We start from the raw sequence: 21,226 nt of genomic DNA, 5'->3' as shown, positions 1-21,226 counted from the left end.
CAACCCTGTGTTGCTGTGTGACATCAGTGTCACCCTCGATACCTGAGCAGTAAAATCACATATCCTGTAGAAAATGCCTTTCCAGATTTCACCCTGTAAATAGAACCTTCACGGGGCTTTTTAGAATGGGAGCTCCTCAGGAGCCATCATTGTTGCAGTCAGCACACACAAGTGGGTTACTCCAAGCCATGAAGCTGGGCCTTGAGCAGGAGTTTGACTCAAAGGAACTGTTGGCAGTGTTATGCAAATGTCAGCCTGACAAAGGCTTATGCTTTTTGGTGCTCTCATTGTGACCTGCAGCAGGCATTGAAAGGATGGGTAGAGCTGGGCTGTGACTTCTTTTATTATTTTCATATAGCCCTGTATGAGAAAGTATTCATGTCTTCCCTGAATTGTTTCCTCCCAACCTTGCTGCCACTCTTTCTCCTTATGTGCACGCTGTCACTTTAGTCCTTGTTTACGCAAGCAGCTGCGGCCATGTAACCTGAGGAGTGATTTTAAACCACATTGCTACTCATGTGCAAACCTCTTTTAGCAGTGGTTGTTTGCAGTTCAGCTTAGATCAGCTGGGAGAGTTTCAAACTAACCTGATCTAAGACACTTCCACAGAAATCGCAGCATCTGCACGGAGGTTTGCACTTGCTTAACTGAATCCCTTTCAATCAGCAAGGGAAAAATACTGTCCTTTGCCCACATTTGAAAAATCCAATACCTCTTCATTTTCACATAAAGTGTGAGTGATTCTTCAGCTCAGTCTGGCCTCAGGAGTAACTGTTCTTTCCTGCCACTTGTCCAGCACTTGTCAGAGTCAGGTCAGTGCTGTGGTAAACCTCAGCCTTTGCAGAGCATTAGCCTTTGTTTCCTCAGCACTCTAAGCACTGAAACATAGTTTTGATTCAGTAAAGGGTTTAAACCAGTGCAGACTTGTGTACAAATAAACAAACAGAAGCACTGGGGGCAGTGGGGTCCAAGGTGGCAATGCTTGTGCCATTGCTTCCTCCTGGGAGTGGGCCATGCCAACCAGCAAGAGATGTTCCTTGGCTGCCTCTCCAGATGAGAATCATAGGGCAAACCACCTCGAGGGTGTGTGATAAATCCTCTTACACCCCTTCGAGGGAACCTGGTTGCTTGTTTCCCAGCTCTGAAGTACCTGGACACAAATGGGCAGCACTGGGAATAAACAAGAAGAACTGGAAATCTCTGTGCAGTCACAGGGCCACGATCTCATTGCAGTGACAGAGATGTGGGGGGACAGGACACACTGGAATGTTGTCAGGGGTGGCCACGTGCTTTTCAAAAAGGACAGGGCAGAGGTGAGGTGGTAGAACTGCTCCTTGTGTGAGAGAGCAACTGGAATGTATTGAGCTCTATCCAGGGACAGATGAATGACTTGAGAGTTTATGGGTGAGACTTAAAGGACAGGCTGATATGGGTGACACTCTTGTGGGTGTTTACTATAGCCCACCTGATCAGGAGGAGGAAGTTGATGAGGCTTTCTGTGGGCAGCTGGAAATAATGAAAATGTTGATGCTTTATCCATGGCTAGGATGTGAGTTTTCTATTCTGCTCTCCCGAGACCCCACCTGGAGTGCTGTGTCCAGCTCTGGGGTCCCCAGCATAAGAAGGAGTTGGACCTGCTGCTCTCTGACATTTTTTCCTCAAGAACTACTCCTTGCCACTCTGAGAGATAGGATGGATAGGTTTGTCTAGATCTGTGCATTATTTATGTTTTCACAGCAAGGATGGAGACAAATGATGCTGTTTCTGTTTTGCAAATGAAGAAATACCAGGGGAGAAGTTGAAGTGATTTACTGCAGGCTGTAGGTGAATTACTCCAGGTTATAAGTGGCAACTTTTTATTGGTGGGATTTAAATTCAGGCATTCCTAGTTTATCATTCTGTGTTTAAATTTAACAACAATGAATAGATTGTGACTAGAGAACAATAAAAATTAATCCGGAAAGACAATGACTTTTCATCAATGCAAAAATATTTTGCTCTAAACAATCCCCGGTGTTCTGGCAGGGATGAAGTAATTCCCTTCTGTTGGGCTGGTTATGTTGATTTAAGAAGCTGAAGTCTCTAGAAACAATACACAAGAAACACAAAAGTAAGAATAAGCTGGACTCTCAGGAGAGAAGCAAGTGAGAAAAAAGTCTGTACACTTCCCATGAAATTCTTTACCCAAACAAAAATCTTGGATACTGAAGACAGGGAAGGTGTAGAGGGGGTTAGAGGAGCTGAAGATGTGTACTTTTTTAATATAAAAAATTAAGCATTGATAAAAGCCACAGGTATTCTGCTTTTTATAAAATCAAACTCCTTTTGAACCAGCTGTAAGTTGCATTGGTGGCCTGACGTGCAAGTTGGGCCTTACCCAACAGGGAGTTCCCATGTTAGATGTCTTTCTGAGACAGAGGTGGCTGGTGAGTGCCTTGCATGAAATTTGGAGATCCTAATGCAGAGGCACCAAGCCCAAGAGGAGCAAAGCCTGCCAGATCCTAAACCTAAGAGCGTGTCTTGGAGCAATGTGAACCAGAAGGTGTAGAACACGTCTGCACGTCTCTCTGTAGAGAGACCTCCATCAACTGACACCACAGAGCCAGGGTTGTGTTCCCTGTCCTTGGGAGGCCTGGGAAATGACTGATCTGTTGGAAGGACAGCCACCTCCTGGCATAGAAGTGATTAATTTGCTTTATTCTTCTCACTAAACTGGAACAAAACATCTGCGTGTCATAGATGGAAAAGCAAGGATGTTATAACTGGGTTTATCAAAGAATGAGAAAAGAAACAATGGAGCACAGAAGTGTTGGCAGGGTATGTGAATATGTTCCTGGGCAGTGCTCACTTATTTTACCATGTCAAAGACAGCATTTAATTCTGGCTTAGGTCAAAATTAGTGAATCATTTCAGAGACAGCATTTTACCAGATTCTGAATTTTAAGTAAAGGTTCTCTGCAGTTGCTGCCCCGAGGCTCAGGCTCGTTAGCACTCCAGTGCTGTCTTCTGCCAGGACAGCTTGTGAAAACTTGGAAGGAAAAGGTGTCCTTCTGTTCACACACCTCACTTCTTCACAGGTCTGCCTCCCTCCTTCTCCCGCATTCTCTATTGTTCCTTCTCCTGTTTCTGGAGAAGGCTGAAGGAAAGAAGTTTGAATTCTGGGAAGGAAATTGTCCCTTGTGCTGTACCTCCTTTTACCAGACCCTTTTGGATAACAGGGAAACACATATATAGGTATCAGGAAGCTTTTTTGAGTGGGTTTCAGTGTCTGTAACGTGTCTTTGACGTGCCCATGACCGGCTCTACTATGATTTTTTTTTTTTAAACTTTGTTTCTGGTGAAAGTTCTTGTCACAATTACCTGAAAAGACTTAGTTTCTACCTATTTTAATGTGATCAATGTTCTATTTGTTTTAGAGGGGTTTGAAATATTCTAATTTTGCACAGAATTTGCTTGAACCACACTGCCCCTCCCTTGCAAATTAGAGGTGATTTATTAAGCTTTTGTAGGAAAGATAACAAATCCAGATAGCACTCAAACCAGATTTTCCTGAGGTAACCCTGTGGTTGTTTTGTTTCTTTAGCATTCAGACATCACAAATTAAATAAAATACTTAGAAAATAAAAAATGTCAACATCTATGATGGAAGAAGTGCATTTCCTAGAAGTTACTCTACTTCATTTGGGTAATAAGGCTTAATGTTATTTGTTATAGTAGTAATGTTATATTATTTAAATTAAAAGCAATGGATTTTGAAGGCACTGCTAGGATAATGGGGAGGTTCTGTAAGTACTGTAATTAATCATCTAGATTCTGAACAGTTGTTCCCTCCTGTATGAAGTGCCCGCAGCACTGTAATGCACAGGAGGACCTTGGATCCAGGGCCATGGGTTACATCTCAAAAGATTTCTGGCATCCCTGCATGCATGGCTCATTCTTTTAAGAGTTCTGCCCTGAAGATGGAGTTGGTTTGTGACAGTTCTGTGATTAGAAGCATTGCTGGCAGCTCCAGGGCAAGGGCTGAGGTAAAGATGAGGTGCCAGCCTGCCTCTCCATCAGTAATTGATGGGAGCTTTGTGATCAAAGCTATGCAAATTAGCACTGTGATAATGAGCCAGAAATCCCATCAGGAGGAAGGGACCTGTCACCTTTAAGGCTGAGGTCAACACTTCCTAATTCTGCAGAATTATGCCTGTTCAATCAGCATGTGGTTTGAAACAGAGATTGATCCTTTATTGTATGGTGCCAGTGATGGGAGAGCAACCAGCTGAGAGTCAATACAGTGAGCAGAGAGTAATTCCCGTGGTCTGTGTCAAACCATATGGTCATGCACAACTTTACAGAGGTATTCAATAAATAAAGAGGCCCTGTGCAGGTTCTGTACCTAGCAAGCAGTAATAAAATGCTTTGCTTTTACTGTTTTCTGCTCCAGTTGCTAGAAGTAATAAAACAAGAAGTAGCATATAGACTCATGGGTAATTACATCTTCTGTTGCTTTCTAGAGCAGTAAGTGAAGCCAACAAATGTTTGGATTGCTCCCAGGAGAGAGCCAGGACTGACTGCAAAGGTCTTAGAGCAGGGAGCAGCCCTTTCCTGTTGAGGTGTCTTGCATGGCCTCGAGGAATGTCCTACTAGGGGAGAAAAAAAAAGTCAAAAGAAAAAATCCAGCCACCTTGCCAGGTGTATATATGTATATATATATATAAAGGGATTGCAGTGCTTGCAGGTTCCACTCAAATCTAGAGGCACTAATAACATGGCAGACCATATTTTCTGTTAAAACTGAAAAGACAGCGAGCATCAGAACCAAATCTTACACGGGCACTCAGCTGCAGTGCTCAAGTGTTCCCAGTTGTGAGGCTTCTCCAGAACAGCATTGCCCTAAAGGAGGTTCTAAGTTTCTTGGAGGAGAATTAAAGAATAGATAAAATAAATATAGAGACTTTTCATGACATCCTATGCTTATTACTTCCTGCTGTGGTTTCTCGGTGTCTCGCATGGGTGTTTGTATTGCCTGGTTCAGTCCCTCGTGGCCGACAGCAAGAGCAAGGCCCTGTGCTTTGGCACAGCTGCTTTGGGCTTGGCAGGGCTGTTGGTGTCACACTTTGTATTGGTTTGTCAAAGTTCAGTTAATTGCCCTGGTGATTTTTTTTTTTTTTTTGTTATTTCTGGTTTTGCTTCACTTCTGCTTCCTCCCGTCTGGAAGACTAGCAGGGAGTCTCCTAAGCTTTTCTGCCAAGACATCCAGCACAAGTTGTGCCTTTGGCCACCCCAGGGCTGTGGCTTTGCCCAGCTCACAGCCAGTGCTGAGCAGACATGGAGCTGCACCAGTGCAGACCTTTGCAGAGTGGCACAAGTTCCTGCCTGTGTTGTCTTCCCAACAAAACCAGGTGAAGCTGCTTCAGTGCCCACTGAGACTTGCAGCAGTGTGTCCTGGATACATGAGGGTAAAGCAAGAAGGGTGCTTCAGTCTGGCTGCCACTGAAACCCATCCCTCAGTGTAGGCAAGACCTGAATTATGTTTCTAAGTCTTTTATGTGCTTAAATGTGGAAAGCTGGAAGCATCCATCAGGAGTTGTTGCCTCTTTGTCCACAGCTTTATACTCCAGCTTAACAGAATCAAAGTGAGACTCGTCTCAAAGTTGAGAAGCCTAGTGTACTCTTGGGGGGAAAAAAACAACAGGGAAAATAGAATGGGTGGCACTGTATGAAGTAAAATGGGAAGTTTATTAAGTACAAGGAAGGTCCTTAAATTGCTGAGAGGCTGATGATGTGTTTTGTTTGTACCTTCATCACTGCTGAACTGCATGTTACTGCTTTTGGTTTAAGGGCAAGCAGGCTACCATTTTAAAAGGAAAAAAACCAGTGTTGAAATGAAAGCAGTTCTCTGTACCCAAGGGGATAGATGGAAAAGGCTTGACACTGAAGTCACATGTTTTTGCTTTTGAAAATGACCAAGAAAAACCCTGTGCCTTCCCTCCCCTGAATACCAAGACATGCATCTTACTTATGTGTATTTGCCACTCAGTTAACACTTCTGCTGAAGGACACACCAGCAGGGTGTTAGCCACAGGATGTGACAGTGAGACCCTTGAGCCTCTGTGATTTACTTTATAGTCCAAAGGCATACACAACATTACATTAGTGGAACTAGTTCTCCCCTGCTTGTCACTGATGGATGCAGAATGGTCAACTGTCCCCTCCACTGTGCCATACTGGGCTTCAAAGAGAGGATGTAAATCTAAACTCCAGTTTAGACCAAGCCTTGCAGCCCCACCCTCACTGTTCCCCCCAGCATAACTTGAATAGTTTAGTATGTTCTAGTACAATGTTCTAGCTCAATCTAGAGATTGAGCTCTCTGGGGTAAGGTTTAGAAAGTGCAAAGACAGCTGTGGGTGCAGTAGCTTAAACAGCTCTGGTTTGTGTCAACCTGTTCCAGGTATTAGCAGTAACGCTCAGGTGGGAGAGGGCAGGGAGCTCAGGTTGCTGTAAGGAAGTGACTGCACTTCTTTGGCTTTGGTTGGTGTAATTGCCTGTGGAATCACATCCTGATTTCTGCCTCTTATTGCTTCCTTAGTCCCTAGGCTGGAGAAAAGCATGGGACAGCTTTCAGTGTCGATAGATTGAAACACAAGATGGGCTCTTCCCGGTTCAGAAGAGTGATTCCCAGGGTATGGAGAGCAGCCCACTCTGCTTGGGCTGTTAAGAGAGAAGGAAGAGTTGCAGTTCCAGTTTTCCTCTTGTTTTTGCTTTGTCCACCATCTGCAGTGTATTTAAACACAGTTCCTTAATTTGGTACATGGCTCAAATAAAAAAGGTTTTGTTAAAGGGCCCTGTATTGACATGACAGTTGATAGAGCATCCAAAATTCTTTTGTTGGGATCTTCACTGTACAAAGAAGATTGAAACATTTCACTAGAGAAGATACTGCCTCTATAAGCTTTCAGAGTAATTTTATAAACACTCCTGAAAAGCTTGTAGATCTCTTGCATTCTATGGGAATGATCAACATTTAAAACTTTGATGTCTAAATGCAGTTTTGTGTGTGTGTTTTGCCTTTAAGTTGGCTTATGCAGTTGTGCTTATGTGTGCAAATTGGTGTGTTTTTTCTCTGAACAGTCAGCTATTTAGGGAGAGTAACTGTGTGAAAAGACATCCACAAATAGAGACCACTTAGAATCCAGAACTTCACACTTTACTTTGTATAAGTAAAATTGGTTACTGTTTTAATACAAAACTGAGTTAAAACACGTTTATTTAATTGGCAGAACTTGAATTCCAGCTTTATTTATGTAGGGAATTCTGAGCATCTGAATAGATGCACCACAAGTCACTGGCAATCTGAGAGTGTTTCTTTTATTAAAGTCTGGGGTGTTTTTCCACTCTAAATATTTTACTACAAATAAAAGCCCTGCTATGTGTGAGCACTCAGTAACTGGCAATCAGCTGAGTTCACAGATGTGGTTGGGACTCTTGCAAAGGCCAAATTCAATCCAGTGTGTCAATGTGGTGGATGAGGTGTGAAACAAGCTATTTGCTTTGGCCCAGCATGGACCTGGGTTTTGGCAGCATATTTAGAGGTTTGTTCTATGGACTGTGAGAGATGGGTCCTTGGGGAAGGAGTGCCAGTGGTGTCTGAAGTGACTGGTGATGGGCTTGGGTAGGGAACTGCTGCCCTGGGGGGGGGGGCCGGGTATTGGCTCCAAAGGGAACTCCTTGTGGGAATTTCTTTGCTAGACAGTAGGTGCTACTATTCAGCCTCTAATGAAAAGGCAGCTGAGGGGAAAATACCTGAGAAGGGAATGACAGCCTGAATGAACAGCCTGCTAAATGCACCAGCCAGTGCACTGGCACGTAGGCAGTGTGGTTGTTGTCCTTTTTTTAGCAGGGTGCTTGCCAAAGCCATACCTGATCCTGGCTGCAGGTCTGCACATAGGAGGTACCTGTATTAAAAACAGTTGTTCCAATTTCCAGATGACTGTCCTGGTGATAGGTCCCCAAGCTGCTTTAATAATTGTTGTTGCAGTCCAGGGGAGAAAGCTGTGGCTGTACTGAGAAAAGGGCAGGTTGCAGAAACAGGAGTTGGATCGGAGAGATCACATCTCCAGCAACATAACTCAGTTGACTTCAGTTGAAGGGAGCTCAAATGTCATCTGTTTTTAATTTAAAAACATCATAATATTTTGAACAAACTGTTTTGATCACAAAGCCCCTTCAAGGAAAATGAAAATTTTAGTAATTCCTTTTTAGATTTCCCATCTATTTGCACCTCAGTAAAGAAAGCCATGTTTTTAGCTTTGCTCTAGAATGTGCATAGATTAGAAACACAACTGCTAGTTCATTTACAACACTGCCCTCCTAACACAGCCCAGAACATGTGACCCATCAGCTCAGAGTAGCTCCAAGTGGAGCTGCCTTTTCATGCAGCCTGGAGTTACAGAGCCCTGTCCATCCCCACTCCTGCCCAGGCAGGACCAGCACGTCCTTGTGAACACTCCAGGCGAGCTGGAGGCCCTGGGAAGGCTGGGGAGGGCAGCCAGGCTGCTGGAGCCTGTCAGCTCAGGGGCTGCAGCAAGCTCCACTCTGCTCAACTTCCCCTTTATGTTTAAAATATAATGGCCTGATTCTTTGCTCTGATTCACAGGAAGCTGGGCTTTAAGACTGTGTGTGATATGATTGTGTTCTGCAAGAACGTGTGTGCAGAGAAGGAATGCCCCAGTGAGAGGGAGCTTTTCTTCTGTCTGTCACAATAAACCAAATGTATGTGAAGGGGACCTATGAACCCCGGCTCTGGTCTGGCTTGGGGCAGTGGGACAGGCAGTATTTTTAGACTCTACTTGTCTAGCTCTTTGACCTGACAAAATGACATAATTTTCCACTTGTCCAAGAGGGAATGTGACAGGTTACCATTGACTGACTGTTGGGTGCAGTGAAGAGTTTAGGTCTGGCTGGGCACCCCAAACTGCGTTTTTGAATAGCCCAAATATTTTAGGTGTGTAAAGCTGGGCAGGACCCCTGACATGCATAAGCCTTCTGAGGATGTTTCTGAGGTCGCTGTGGCCAGAGGTTGTCCCCAGATCGCTCTGCAGTGGGGTTTAGGGCTCTAGAGCTGTTTGTGAAAGAGAAGAAAAAAAAAAACCACCAAGGCCCATAAATGCCATTGTCTGCTTCAGGGAAAATTTTTGGTTTTGTTAAATTTTCGGCATTATATTTCATAATTAATTGAGCATTTTCTCCTGCCTGTTTGTCCCATACAGTCTGTGCTTACTGTTGTATTTCAGTATAGGAAAGTTGGCTGGAAAACGGTGTGCCATCCCCATGAGCAGCTACACTCAGGTGGTGCACAGTTTAAAACGATGCAGATGTTGTTAGATTGGGCTTGGTTAGGAAAACTGGCTCAGATCAGCTGCTGTACCTTCAGCAAGCAGCTCTTCATCAGCTGAAGGGTTTGTTCCTGCTCAGGGGTAGTGATGAAAATGTGCTCGTGAGGTTAATTTGTCTAAATCCTCTTTTAAACCACCATGTGAAAGATGCTCTTTCTTTTTTTTTTTCCCCCTCTTTTTTTGTGTGTAAATAATTGCAAATCCATCAAGGCAGACTTTGCGAGGTGCAGCTGTGTGTGCAGGGTGAGGTAAAGCACATGCAAAGTGGCAGCTCAGAAGCTGTGTTCCTTTCTTTCCTGTGGGAGGAAGTATAAATGCATTGACGCTTTCAAAAAAAACCACCCAGACCCAGCTCTAAATTAGCAGCTTTTTTGACTAGTTAGATCAGTAAAATGTTGGAATCACGGTGTAGCTGAAACCAGACAAAATTCCCTGGGTTTCTTTTGAATTAAAGTTGAGTGAAAAAGCCTGAGTGCTTGGATAGAAAAGATACATTAAATGCTGGGTTAAAAACCTAGCAAACTTTTTGCAAACTTATTCCCTGTACTTATAGAGAAGTTGGTGGTCTGATCAGAGGCCAAGGACCTTTCATTCTTGTTTACAGCATTATTCTTTTGTGAATTACGAAATTGCAATACAGACAAATATTTACTATGTAGTCAAAATATGGAAATGGATATCTCTGTAAACAGCTACTTTCTTTTCTGAGAAGGCATATAGCATGACCTATCCTGCAGTTTGTATAAAGACAGTAATTCGGGGACTAAACTTTGATTTTGGTGGGTGGGGGTGGGATGTGTCACATTGCCTTGTGGCCTCTGTGTGGGGAAGATGAACATTCAGGTCGTTGTCCTTCTTGAGTTTCATTTCCTTTCCATTTACCTGTACAAGGTTAATCCTTTAGCTCACAAATAGACCTGCCCTCAATGCTGGTTTTATGAGATGTGAGAATTCATAGCCAGGAGAGCCTGATGGGCTGTTTGCTTTGCAAGAGCAGCTCAGGCTGCATGAACCACACGAGATGGGGAGAGACCCGATTCCATGAACGTCAGCCCATCCTGCCTTTAAAAGAAAAGGCTCAGGGAAATCAGAGTTCCCTCTTCCCCTGCTGGGATTCACTCAGTGTGAGAACCCTGTAGCGTCCCGGCCGTGTGTGGAGTTTGCAGTGCCTGTGTGGAGTGAGTGAGTTTGCAGTGCCTGTGTGGAGAGAGTTTGCAGTGCCTGTGTGGAGAGAGTTTGCAGTGCCTGTGTGGAGAGAGTTTGCAGTGCCTGTGTGGAGTGAGTGAGTTTGCAGTGCCTGTGTGGAGAGAGTTTGCAGTGCCTGTGTGGAGTGAGTGAGTTTGCAGTGCCTGTGTGGAGTGAGTGAGTTTGCAGTGCCTGTGTGGAGTGAGTGAGTTTGCAGTGCCTGTGTGGAGTGAGGGAGTTTGCAGTGCCTGTGTGGAGTGAGGGAGTTTGCAGTGCCTGTGTGGAGTGAGGGAGTTTGCAGTGCCTGTGTGGAGTGAGGGAGTTTGCAGTGCCTGTGTGGAGTGAGGGAGTTTGCAGTGCCTGTGTGGAGTGAGGGAGTTTGCAGTGCCTGTGTGGAGTGAGGGAGTTTGCAGTGCCTGTGTGGAGTGAGGGAGTTTGCAGTGCCTGTGTGGAGTGAGGGAGTTTGCAGTGCCTGTGTGGAGTGAGGGAGTTTGCAGTGCCTGTGTGGAGTGAGGGAGTTTGCAGTGCCTGTGTGGAGTGAGGGAGTTTGCAGTGCCTGTGTGGAGTGAGGGAGTTTGCAGTGCCTGTGTGGACTGAGGGAGTTTGCAGTGCCTGTGTGGAGTGAGGGAGTTTGCAGTGCCTGTGTGGAGTGAGGGAGTTTGCAGTGCCTGTGTGGAGTGAGGGAGTTTGCAGTGCCTGTGTGGAGTGAGGGAGTTTGCAGTGCCTGTGTGGAGAGCTGCCCTCTCCATTGTCAGACCACAGGCACTCAAGCAGATTTCTCCCAGCGGGAAATTTCAGGCTCCAAAGGGCAAGAATGCCGAGGCTTGTGTGTTGCCCCAGTTGCTGGGGATGAAGGAGGTTGTGTAGCAATGTGCAGCCCCAGCCATGCAGATGCTGATGTGTGTGAGCTGGTTGTGGCTGCTGCACAAGCAGGTTCCAGGAGAGTCTTCTAAACTAGAAATAACTTGGGAATTCAGGTCCCTTGATCCATCACTGCACATGTATCTTGTATACCTGTATAGAGGTGCAGTTATTACTACTTGCTTCTTAAAATCTGGTGGCCAATATGCTTAAAATTGAGAGATTCACTGACATTTCTAATAGTTCCTGCCAATTCCAAGGCTAGTTTTCTGGATAAGGTACCTATGGATTTCAGTGCTCCCCGTATTACCTCAGTTATGAACACTAATTAATAGGAATCCTGTGAGTGCATAAGGAGATCTGATGCAAATAGTTCTGAGGCCCTCTCTAAGGTGAACTACCTGATTTTGACATTTTAATTGGTTCTTTTATAAGCTCTGATTTTTATCAGTTAGGAAGGTACAATTCTGTTGAGTCATTTTGCACTCTTGGGTGCTTTTAAACTTAAGAATCAAACACAAATGATACTTTATATGTGCATTTGATTTGGTCCCTAACCTGATAGACACCCAGCAGGTGTACCCTGGCACATGGAATGCTGTTGGCTCAGCTTGTTAGTCTCTTGTATCCATGGGAGTTGAGGCCAGGCAGGCATCCCTGGGAGAAGATACCTGGGGAAGAAATTTCAGTATTTAGGTCCAAAGCCTGATGCTGAACTGGCTCATGAGACTCTTAAGTATGTATCAGCAGGGCATAGATAAAGTGTTCCTAGGGAAATAAGATCCCGGGATTTTGTTACGTGTTTGCAGTGTAGATCAAGTTTATGGGTCACCTGAGATCGTGGTACTTGGGCCCAGTGTGGATTCACATGTAATTTAGGGCAAGTGTCAGTGAACCTGATGGCAGTCAGCTGAACTGAGCTGCTTCAGCTAGCTCAGAGATTCAGGCTAAGCTTAAAAGTTGGTCTTATTCCATATCATCATGTAAACTCAGTTACAACTTAGAGCCAGGTTGTCAGGTGGGTCTGCTCCCATCAGTGAAGTTATGTGGATTTACACCCCTGCACATTTGGACAGTTCTGTTTGCCTGACCATTCACATAAAGTAAAATTATTAGCTTTGGGGCTCTGAAATGTTCAGCTCATTACACATATTCAGAAACTGAGTATGCAAGATAGGATTCAACATCTTTTAAGCTTTTCTCTGTTCTCTGTGATCCTTATTCCTTCCTGCTGAGTGAATAGCACTGGTGAAGTCCTAGACTGTGTTGCAACTAATGAAAAATATTCTGTGGACTTTAATGGTACTAGATTTGAAGTTTTTCTCTGTCTTGTCTGTTTAGGGTTTAATGTATTAAACACGATGACTGGAAAGAGAGTAGAAAAGGAACAAAATCTTTTTTATATCAAAGTTCTTTAGCTTTGTAGTCTTGACATATTAATTGAAGAAATTCTAATTCTTGCTACAATTACATTAATCATCTTGATTTTACTTTTTTTGGAGACCACTTGATGTTTCTACATCCCTCTTGAAAAAGGAGTAGCTGTGAAGAGCCTAAAACCGGGTTAAACATTCCCTGGTGCTGATAGGATCTTAATAGTTAGAGCCCTCACTAATCTAGAACTGGTTGCAGTTTGCAGGCATCTCTCCCTTATGAACACAGGGAATAAGAAATATGGGTCAAATCCTGAAGTATTTGTATGTTTTTTTACTGGGCCTTTGCTCCTGAAGCAAACTTTGGTTAAAGTACCGTAAAGGCCAAGCAGACACAGACTTGTCAGGATTTATTCCACCACATAACAGAGGAATGAAGTAAACCACACTGTTCAAACAAACTGTGTCCTGAAAGCATTTTGAAGAGTGCCACAGTGCAGTAAGATGATTAAAATCATCTCATGATTGTAGTACCAGGAGAAAGACATGAAGAGGCCAGTAAAAGGGAGAATATTCCAAAGGCTTGTGAGAATTAGGCACATAACTGTCTTAAGCTCCTTTGAAAATCCAAACAAATACATTTGCTGTTGATATTAGAATGGCCTGGAGTCTTACAGGGGTAGATGCTCACAGAAGGGCTGCCTAAGCAAAGAAGAGGAGGGTTTTTTCCTAAGCCTACAATAATGAGAATGTTCAAAGTGATGCAGAGATAGTGTTGTACAGGAGGGAGAGGATGAAGAGAAGTCAAGAGAGGCAGGGTATGGGACATATGAAGAAACTAATAGCAGTGAGCCCTGAAGGATTTCAAAGAAAGCAAAGGTGAAAAATCTAGCTTTTGGGGCCCTGAAATGAATTGGGATCTTCTGACCTGCCTGAGGATGCAAATATTAGTGGCTGAGGGGAGGAGGGGCTGGCAGAGGTCAGGGCAGTGGTAGAGAAGAGACAATGGCCCCTCTGCAGCACCAGCCTGTCTTTCACTTCACAAAAGGTTTTTTGTAATTCAAATGAGAACAACCCCTCCTTAAGAAAGGGATCTCTCTTTGGAGGGAGAAACACTGCAACATACTTTACTCTCACTTCCCTTTGATTACACCTTCCTCCATCAGTCAACGCATGAATGAATTTGGTTTGACCTTTGTTCTTGCAGAATTCCAGTGTAAACAGCAGTACACTGGAAATACAGATGTGGTCTGGGATCTTTCTGGAGCTTTCTTCCTAAGTGACTTTTTCTGGGAAGTGCTGCTGGATCAGTTCACTTGTGATAGTCCCAGACCACCACTGTGCTGAGAACATCTGTGCACCTGAATTTTGCCTGTGTCAGCTTGCAGCCCCCCTGTCCATAAACATCCACGAGTGACTGAGAGACAGTCCTGAGCCACTTCTAGACACCACTCAGTAACACTTACTGCCCTGGGATTTGTATTTGCAGATGCTGTGGAAGTGGTACAGGCAAGGAGGGTGGTCTGAGCTAAACCAGTCACCCAGGCTGGCTCTTGATGGAAAGAAGTTGCCTGCCTGGTGCTCTATTGTAGTGGTAACGTGGATAACCAGGGAAGGCTTTCAGGGCTGTGAGTAGATGGGTGAATCCTCATCTAAGCCACAGGGATTCGTTGACAGAAACTGTTTTGTGCTGGGCCAAGAGAGTCAAAGTGAATAAAAAGCTGTTGGAATGTCTGACTCCCTCAAGCACCACTGAAAATCCCAGAGCTGTGCAATGCCAGTATTTTGTGACTGCTTCTTATTAACTTTGATGTTACAGACAGTGTAACACTCAGTGGGAAGATAAATGTAAGATAAATCAGCCAAGTGTGGTCGTAACTGCATGACCCTTAAAATTCAGGATTGGCTAAGGACAGATCAGTTAGATTTTTGGAAGTATCTCAGGCACGTAGCTTACGTTAGCAGTGGCTGTTTCTCTTATCTAGTATTTAAAGAAATAATCCAGTTTATTTATTCAAGTGTTTTATCCATACATACACTTCCATAATTTTAAATGGCTGAGTTTCTAAATGCTTCCCTATATTTTGTTTAGTATGCATCAGCATTCACCATATGTCGGACTAAGAAGTGGGGAAGCAGTTTCAAATTGCCATGATCCATATTTAGTTAATGCTTATTAAATCACCAGTATCAGTAGAGTTTTTGTAATATGTACATATGTATTTATTGCTCATGTATCTGTACAATTATAAAAAATGCCATTGAAAGTATGCTTCAAGTCAAAGGATCTCTCCTCTGTGACATACCTGGATTTTGCAACTGAAGCTGCATTTCTTTTCTGAGGGTCTTCACAGTTTCACCTGAGATGAAATCTGCTTTTGTTTTTGCAAATGGTCATACAGTCTGCTGTAGGGAGAGACGGTGCTGCTGTAACACCCATGTTTTTGTTGTGTGTGAAATGGTTGTTATTCTAAATGACAACACTCGAATGAAAAAAAATCTCCTTAAAAGAAGGAAGTGGGGAGATGGGGGTGGACTTGGAACATATGAGGAAGAAAGACATTGTCCTCAGGGATATGGGAGTCACAGTTCTGAAGAGAAAGATCCTCGTGGTTGTTTTCAGAAACAGTGCAGTGAGTGTTGTGGAGTACAGATGATTGGTATAAGTAGTTCACCTCACTTCATGTCTATAGCTCAGGAGTATGGAAGGTCTGTAACCTCTGTAGAAGAAGAGTCATTTAAAAAACTGTACAGCAGAGTCTGTTTGAGCTTCTGCTTGGCAGTAGCAGTGATGGAGCTTCTACCACTCAGACTGCCTGAGCTGTTTGCAGAGAATGTGTTTGATATTCCATGATGTGCATGACTTTTTCTTTTTTTTTTTTTTTTTTTTTTAATCGTCTTGGTTAGCTAATAGTTTAGTTCCTCATCAGGGGATAGATCAAAAAAATAAATATGTACCAATAAGCTTTGAGGCTTTAAAGCCAATTTGATACACAGGAAGCCTGAAATTAGGGCAATAAAAGATATTTCTGGTGCTATTTCCTCTTACTAAACACCTCTGCCTATCAGGCAAGTCCCTGTTCAGCTGTTTGCTGATGAATTAATTTGCCTGTAGATCTCAGCTACTTTTTGCAGAGTTGCTCTCTCACACAGCTGTATCTCTTTATTGTTTTAAGAGAATTTAGAGAAAATATTCTTCATAGGTGAAATCTCCTATGCAGGAATTTCAGTATAATGCATTCATCTGATGCTCAAGTTCCTCCTTCTTCAGACACTGGTAATTTAAAATGAGTTTTTATAGAAATATTAGTATAGCAGCTGGTAATTGAACAATGAGGGAATACTTGATTGCCAGTAGGAGATACAGTAAATATACTCTTTAACAGCAGTACAGTTGCTTCAGTCTTGCTCCATTTTACATGTGTAATGCTAGTGATGTCAAAGGAGTTGCTTCTGGTTTCCAGTATTCTAGCTTAAATTTCACAACTAAAAAACCCTGAACCTGGCCCAGTATTCTACATTCTATGCTGGCTCTTGCCCAGGACGGTAAGAGGTGTTGGAAACCCAGGCATCTGTATTTAGTCAAGAATTTCTTCATGTGTCTCTAAGGTCCAGCTGTCCCAGTAGATCTTGGCTAACAGTGCCCAGCCCTGCAGAGCACACCAGGGGTGACAGAACTGAAGCAGGTTCACCCCCAGCCGAGGTGTGAAGGCCCTGCAGTCAGGCTGTTACAGCTGAAATGCTGGAAGACTTAGTTTTCTGTAGAAATGTACACTTAGTTTTTATGAAGGGGGGGAAAAACTCGGTTGTGGTGGGATTTATTTTGTATAAGTAGCCCTGTGCAGTCATTGTTATGCTATTTGGAGATTATTTAATGCATTGTCTTTCAGACTTCAGTGCAGGTGAGGACTGCAGTTCACATGTGGGATGGGATGCAGGGTGTTTGCTTCCTGTCATTTCTGTAGAGCTTTAGCTGATAAACTGTATATCTGATAGAAAGAAAAAGAGTACTAGGATGACAAGCTTCAAAGCTAACAATTGAGTAACATGAGCAAGGATGCACCTGCTCTTAAAACATGAACTTTGGCAAACATTCATTTGAAATGGTCAGAATATTTCAGTAGGGCCATGTTCCCCCAGGACCTTCAAGCTACTTTGCTAAAGACAATGGGTTTTTTTTTTGGTGTAGAGGCAGATATTATCTTAAACAGCCACATTTAGTGGCAACACTAATTCAAGTGATAAAAAAAAAAGAGAAAATTACATTTGCAACTTCTTGTTCATGTGTTTTCACTCTGTCTTGTCAGGGACAGATGCATGGCCCCTGTGCTATAGTTGCAAGGTGAAGGTGCTCGTGATGGTCAAGTGTTGGAATTCATTGTCCACATCACCTCTTACTTTTTTCACTGTGAGCACATTTTCTTGGAAACAAGATAACTTGCGAGAAGCTTCATACAATTGATTGCACAAGTGTGAAGCAGTTTATTTATTTAACACTAAAAATACTAGGCTCATCTGGATCCCTGGATCCTTGTTCCAAATCAGTCCCCAGCCACTGAACAAAATTGCCTCATTGTCTCCGAAGAGCAACGTGGCATTCCACTCACCTGTTCAGAAAATGGGTTTTTCAGGATTGTGCTGTCACTTATTGCTCCCCCTGGACACGGGGACCGGTTGCCTCATCACTGCCTCTTTCTCTTCTCCCTTTCGTTTCCCTCAGGGGCAGGCACACTTTGCCTGCCTTGCTGTTTAGTAAGAAATCTCTTGCTATTTCTGAACGTTTGAGGAAGTATCTGCCGTAGACATGAATTTTGGGAAGGGTCATGAGCAAACTCACTGCCTCGCCTTTTGCATGTTTTACTTATGCTAAATAGAAGATGGGGAAAAAACTAATTTTCCCTAATGAAGTCAGGGCTCCAAGTTGAGTTCAGCAAGGCCCATTTGAAAAACACTTTCATGCAAAAAGGGCCATTAAATAGTACTTATTCACTGAAACGAACTTTTATACCTAAATTTCTTTCTAGATTTGTAATTTCTGTTAGTATTTATTGGAAGAAACTTAGTCAACATGATGTGGTGCTGAAAGGAAGCATTTCACTCTGCTCATTCTCATTTGTCGTAGATTTGCTTGAATCCTGCAAGGCATTTGTACTGTAAGACAAACTATAAACTATGTTTATGCATGTCGTGAGGAGCATCAGCTGTGACCTGCTGAGTTTGGAAGTAACAGACCTTTAGGGCAGCAAGTCACAGTGCACAAATAAATGTTATGTTGATGCAGCAGCAGAATTTTAAGCAAAAACAAATCCTCAGTGGACTGTTTTCGTTAACATGGAAGATGGGACCTTTACAACCTTTACCAGGAGAATGAAAATTTCTCAGCCTGCTTTCCTGGTTTTTCCCTACACTGTGCCATGACCTGGTTTTGTTATGGGCTTATGGGCTCTGCCAGTCCTTCTCTCCTCCTGTGCTGTGCAAGCAAACAGCTCGGGCTGCTCAGGGACCTGGCCCAGTGTGAGCACAGCAGAGCACTGGGAATGGCAGGGGGGACAAGGAGTTTTCTACCAGATTCCCAGCCCTGGTTTTTGTGAGATCTTTAGCCTTATAGTCCTGAGCAGCGTCCAGCAGGCAGACAGAAGGAAGCAGAGCCTACTTTTGTTGCCTGTTTCAGCACTCCAGCAGTGTCTTGGTGACCTGCAGTTGGTGGTTGTTTCAGTAATCCCCGCTAGTTTGGAAGGGGAAGAAGCCACCAGCATGCCCCAGTAGAGAGCTCTGCTCTTGATTGGGGTGCAGAGGTGATTGTGTCCTAGAAATGACTTGCAGAGTCCTCAGGTCCTAGGGATGTTTTTCAAGATCCCCCAAGAAAGCTGACCCGTGTGCTTCCACATATCCCTGGAGGCTCAGGAGTTTGTTTTTATGGAGATACGAAGTGTTGCAGTTGAAAAGGGTTGTACTGATGAACTGAAAGTTCCTCATGAAAATGTCAAGGACTAGATCCCTTGAAATCATAAATGTAGGTTGGAGCAGCCAGAAGGAGCATTTGCCTCAGTAACTTTTTAGGTGGCCAGAAGAGCCTTTACCCCTTCGACTGATTCCTCTTTAATAACAGTATGTCCTCTTTAATAACAATGTTTTGGAATATAAATAAGATACAGGTACAGCAGGTTTTCTAATATTCACCACGACCACCTTCTCTCTTTTGGCATCACTTTTGTCATGTCCTGGTCCAAATAACTCTCTGATTTTCCAGCTAAATCAATGGGTCTAATAAAAGATCATAGCACTCCCTCCCCAAAAGGAGTTGCATGCTACTTGTGTAATGGGTCTTGCAGTCTGTGTCACCAGGTGATTAGAGAGATGGTGCTGGTACAGATGAGCTTAGACCCTAATAAAACAAGTAGCATAAAAAAATCTCTTGAGAAGTTTGGGAAACACTGACCTGAATGTCAGAATACCATCTCTGGGAAAGGGGCTGCTTTTTCCAAGCAGGAAATTGTTTGGAAAGAAAGTGGTGTTGCCATGTGAACAGGGCATGCAGCATTAGCTCCATGAGCCTGCTCTTTAATAGCTTGTGTTTATCATACTTTTTATTTGAATGACTGTGTTGCAAAAGATTCTTCTTGCACCTGAGAAGGTATTGAAAATTGGGAAACAAATAGTTCTGTATCTGCTGAGTTTTTATAATTTGGGGGAAATTGCACTTTGGAAAGTAGATTACTAAATTTCTAAGACCAAAACCTCTTGTAGCTGTCACGTTTTATTATTACTGCAGAGACTGCTGTTCGTGTACATCAAGGCAAATCAGAGGCTGTAGGAGATTTGATGGGCTATCTGCAAAGTTCACTGCCTGTTTCCCTCTTATGTCTTTCATCCTTTCTCCTCTGTCTCTGCTTTTCTGTGCCGTTCTCTCTTCTTTTTTTTTTTTTTTAATTTTTTCTCTCCCCTTTTCTCTCTTTCTCCTGCTGACATTGAGTGATCTTTTCAGACAAGCATCACAGGAAAGCTGTTTTTTAGATTAACACAGTCTCCACTTTTTTATTGACTGGCCTGTAACAGCTAATGTGATCTGCACTTCTGTATACAGCTGTCTATTATTAGACCCATCATACTGGGACTGATGTACAGGTAACTATTAGTCACCAGTGGAGCTGCTAATTGTGTAGATTAATTGATCATTCCAATTGGATTTGTTGTGTCCAAACAGAGACGTGATTAAAGCAAGGAAAAACCTCTGCCTGGCTTATGTTTTGACAATGAGTGACTTTAGTGTGATGTGCTACCTTGAATAACTCAGATACCTGATTATTAATGCTCTGCTGTCTCCCCCCACACTGAAGTGGGAGGGCAGCAGCTATTCCTGCCAGCCCTCCTGTCGTTAGTCACCAGCAAACACTTCACCTCAGCCAGTTCCCTGCCTGGGTTCCTGGCCCCATTGTTGGCAAGGTGGACTGGCTGGTTTTTGTAAAAAGCCTCTTCTGCTGCTGGCACCTGTGTCCTGTCCCTTTAATGCAGGAATCTGTTCTTCAGACTCCTTAGTCCACACAATCTCCTCCAAGCTCTCCATATCTAGCTGGAATCTAGACAAGATCTCCTTCCTGTTTAGCAATACAAGAGGAGCAACGTGGTTATAGTCCTTGAAATTTATTCAAAAGCATGTTGAAAATCCAGGGACAAACTCAAATGTAGGGTCTCTGTGCCTCATTAATTAATCTTACTTTTATTGGTGCCTGTCCTATAAAGTGTAAATGGCTTATGACTGATAGAGAGCCATGGCTAAGCAGGAACAGAGATGTGCCCCTGTTAGTGCTGGAAGTCAGGCAGAAGAACATGTTCACTGTCTTCCAAACAAAACGCCACAGGCAGAAGCATTCCACAAACTCCAGGTTTGGTCCAGTGACATCACTTCTTCTCAGGTTGTAGGTTGCTGCCAATCCCAACAAACCAAAGGCAAAAAGCAAAAGCTGAGTATGCACCAGCTGACATGGACATTGCTCGGGAATAGTTCAACTTTTAAAAGCCTTTTATTATCAAGCTGTAACAAAGCTGCTTTGTGCCATAAATACAAAGACGTGACCCGCTTCCCCTTGCTGTGTCAGGTGGGTAAGAAAAGTTCCTTTCATCCTTGTTCACAGCACTCCCCAGGGCTCACTGCTTTGTGTGGGAGGCAAGTCAGAAACCACTGAGAAGAACAGAGAGGAAAACCCTCTGCCCTTCTGTGCACAGGTCATGTAGTTTATTGCAGCAGATTCTGTCCTCTCCAGCTTCCCTTCAGTCTCACCTGCAGGTATTTGCATCTCTGCTGATGCCTGTGGAAAACAAAATTCTTTGCTCTCAGTTCAGAAGTGCCCTTTAGCCAACAGTTGCTAAACCAGTGGAGCCTTCAGGTAGAAATCCCTTGCAGTGTTCTTTGCTAAACCCTTCTC

At 43.5% G+C, this 21,226-nt stretch overlaps 1 protein-coding gene across 2 annotated transcripts in view; it reads left to right on the top strand.

Annotated features, from left to right (window-relative positions):
- PREX1 (phosphatidylinositol-3,4,5-trisphosphate dependent Rac exchange factor 1) overlaps nucleotides 1–21,226 on the top strand; it is a 146,781-nt gene that overhangs the window by 36,154 nt on the left and 89,401 nt on the right. The gene's annotated exons all lie outside the window — the stretch shown is intronic.

Source organism: Chiroxiphia lanceolata, chromosome 17 (assembly GCF_009829145.1).
Source record: "Chiroxiphia lanceolata isolate bChiLan1 chromosome 17, bChiLan1.pri, whole genome shotgun sequence".
Taxonomy (NCBI): Eukaryota; Metazoa; Chordata; class Aves; order Passeriformes; family Pipridae; genus Chiroxiphia; species Chiroxiphia lanceolata.
This window is presented reverse-complemented; position numbering and strand designations above follow the sequence as displayed.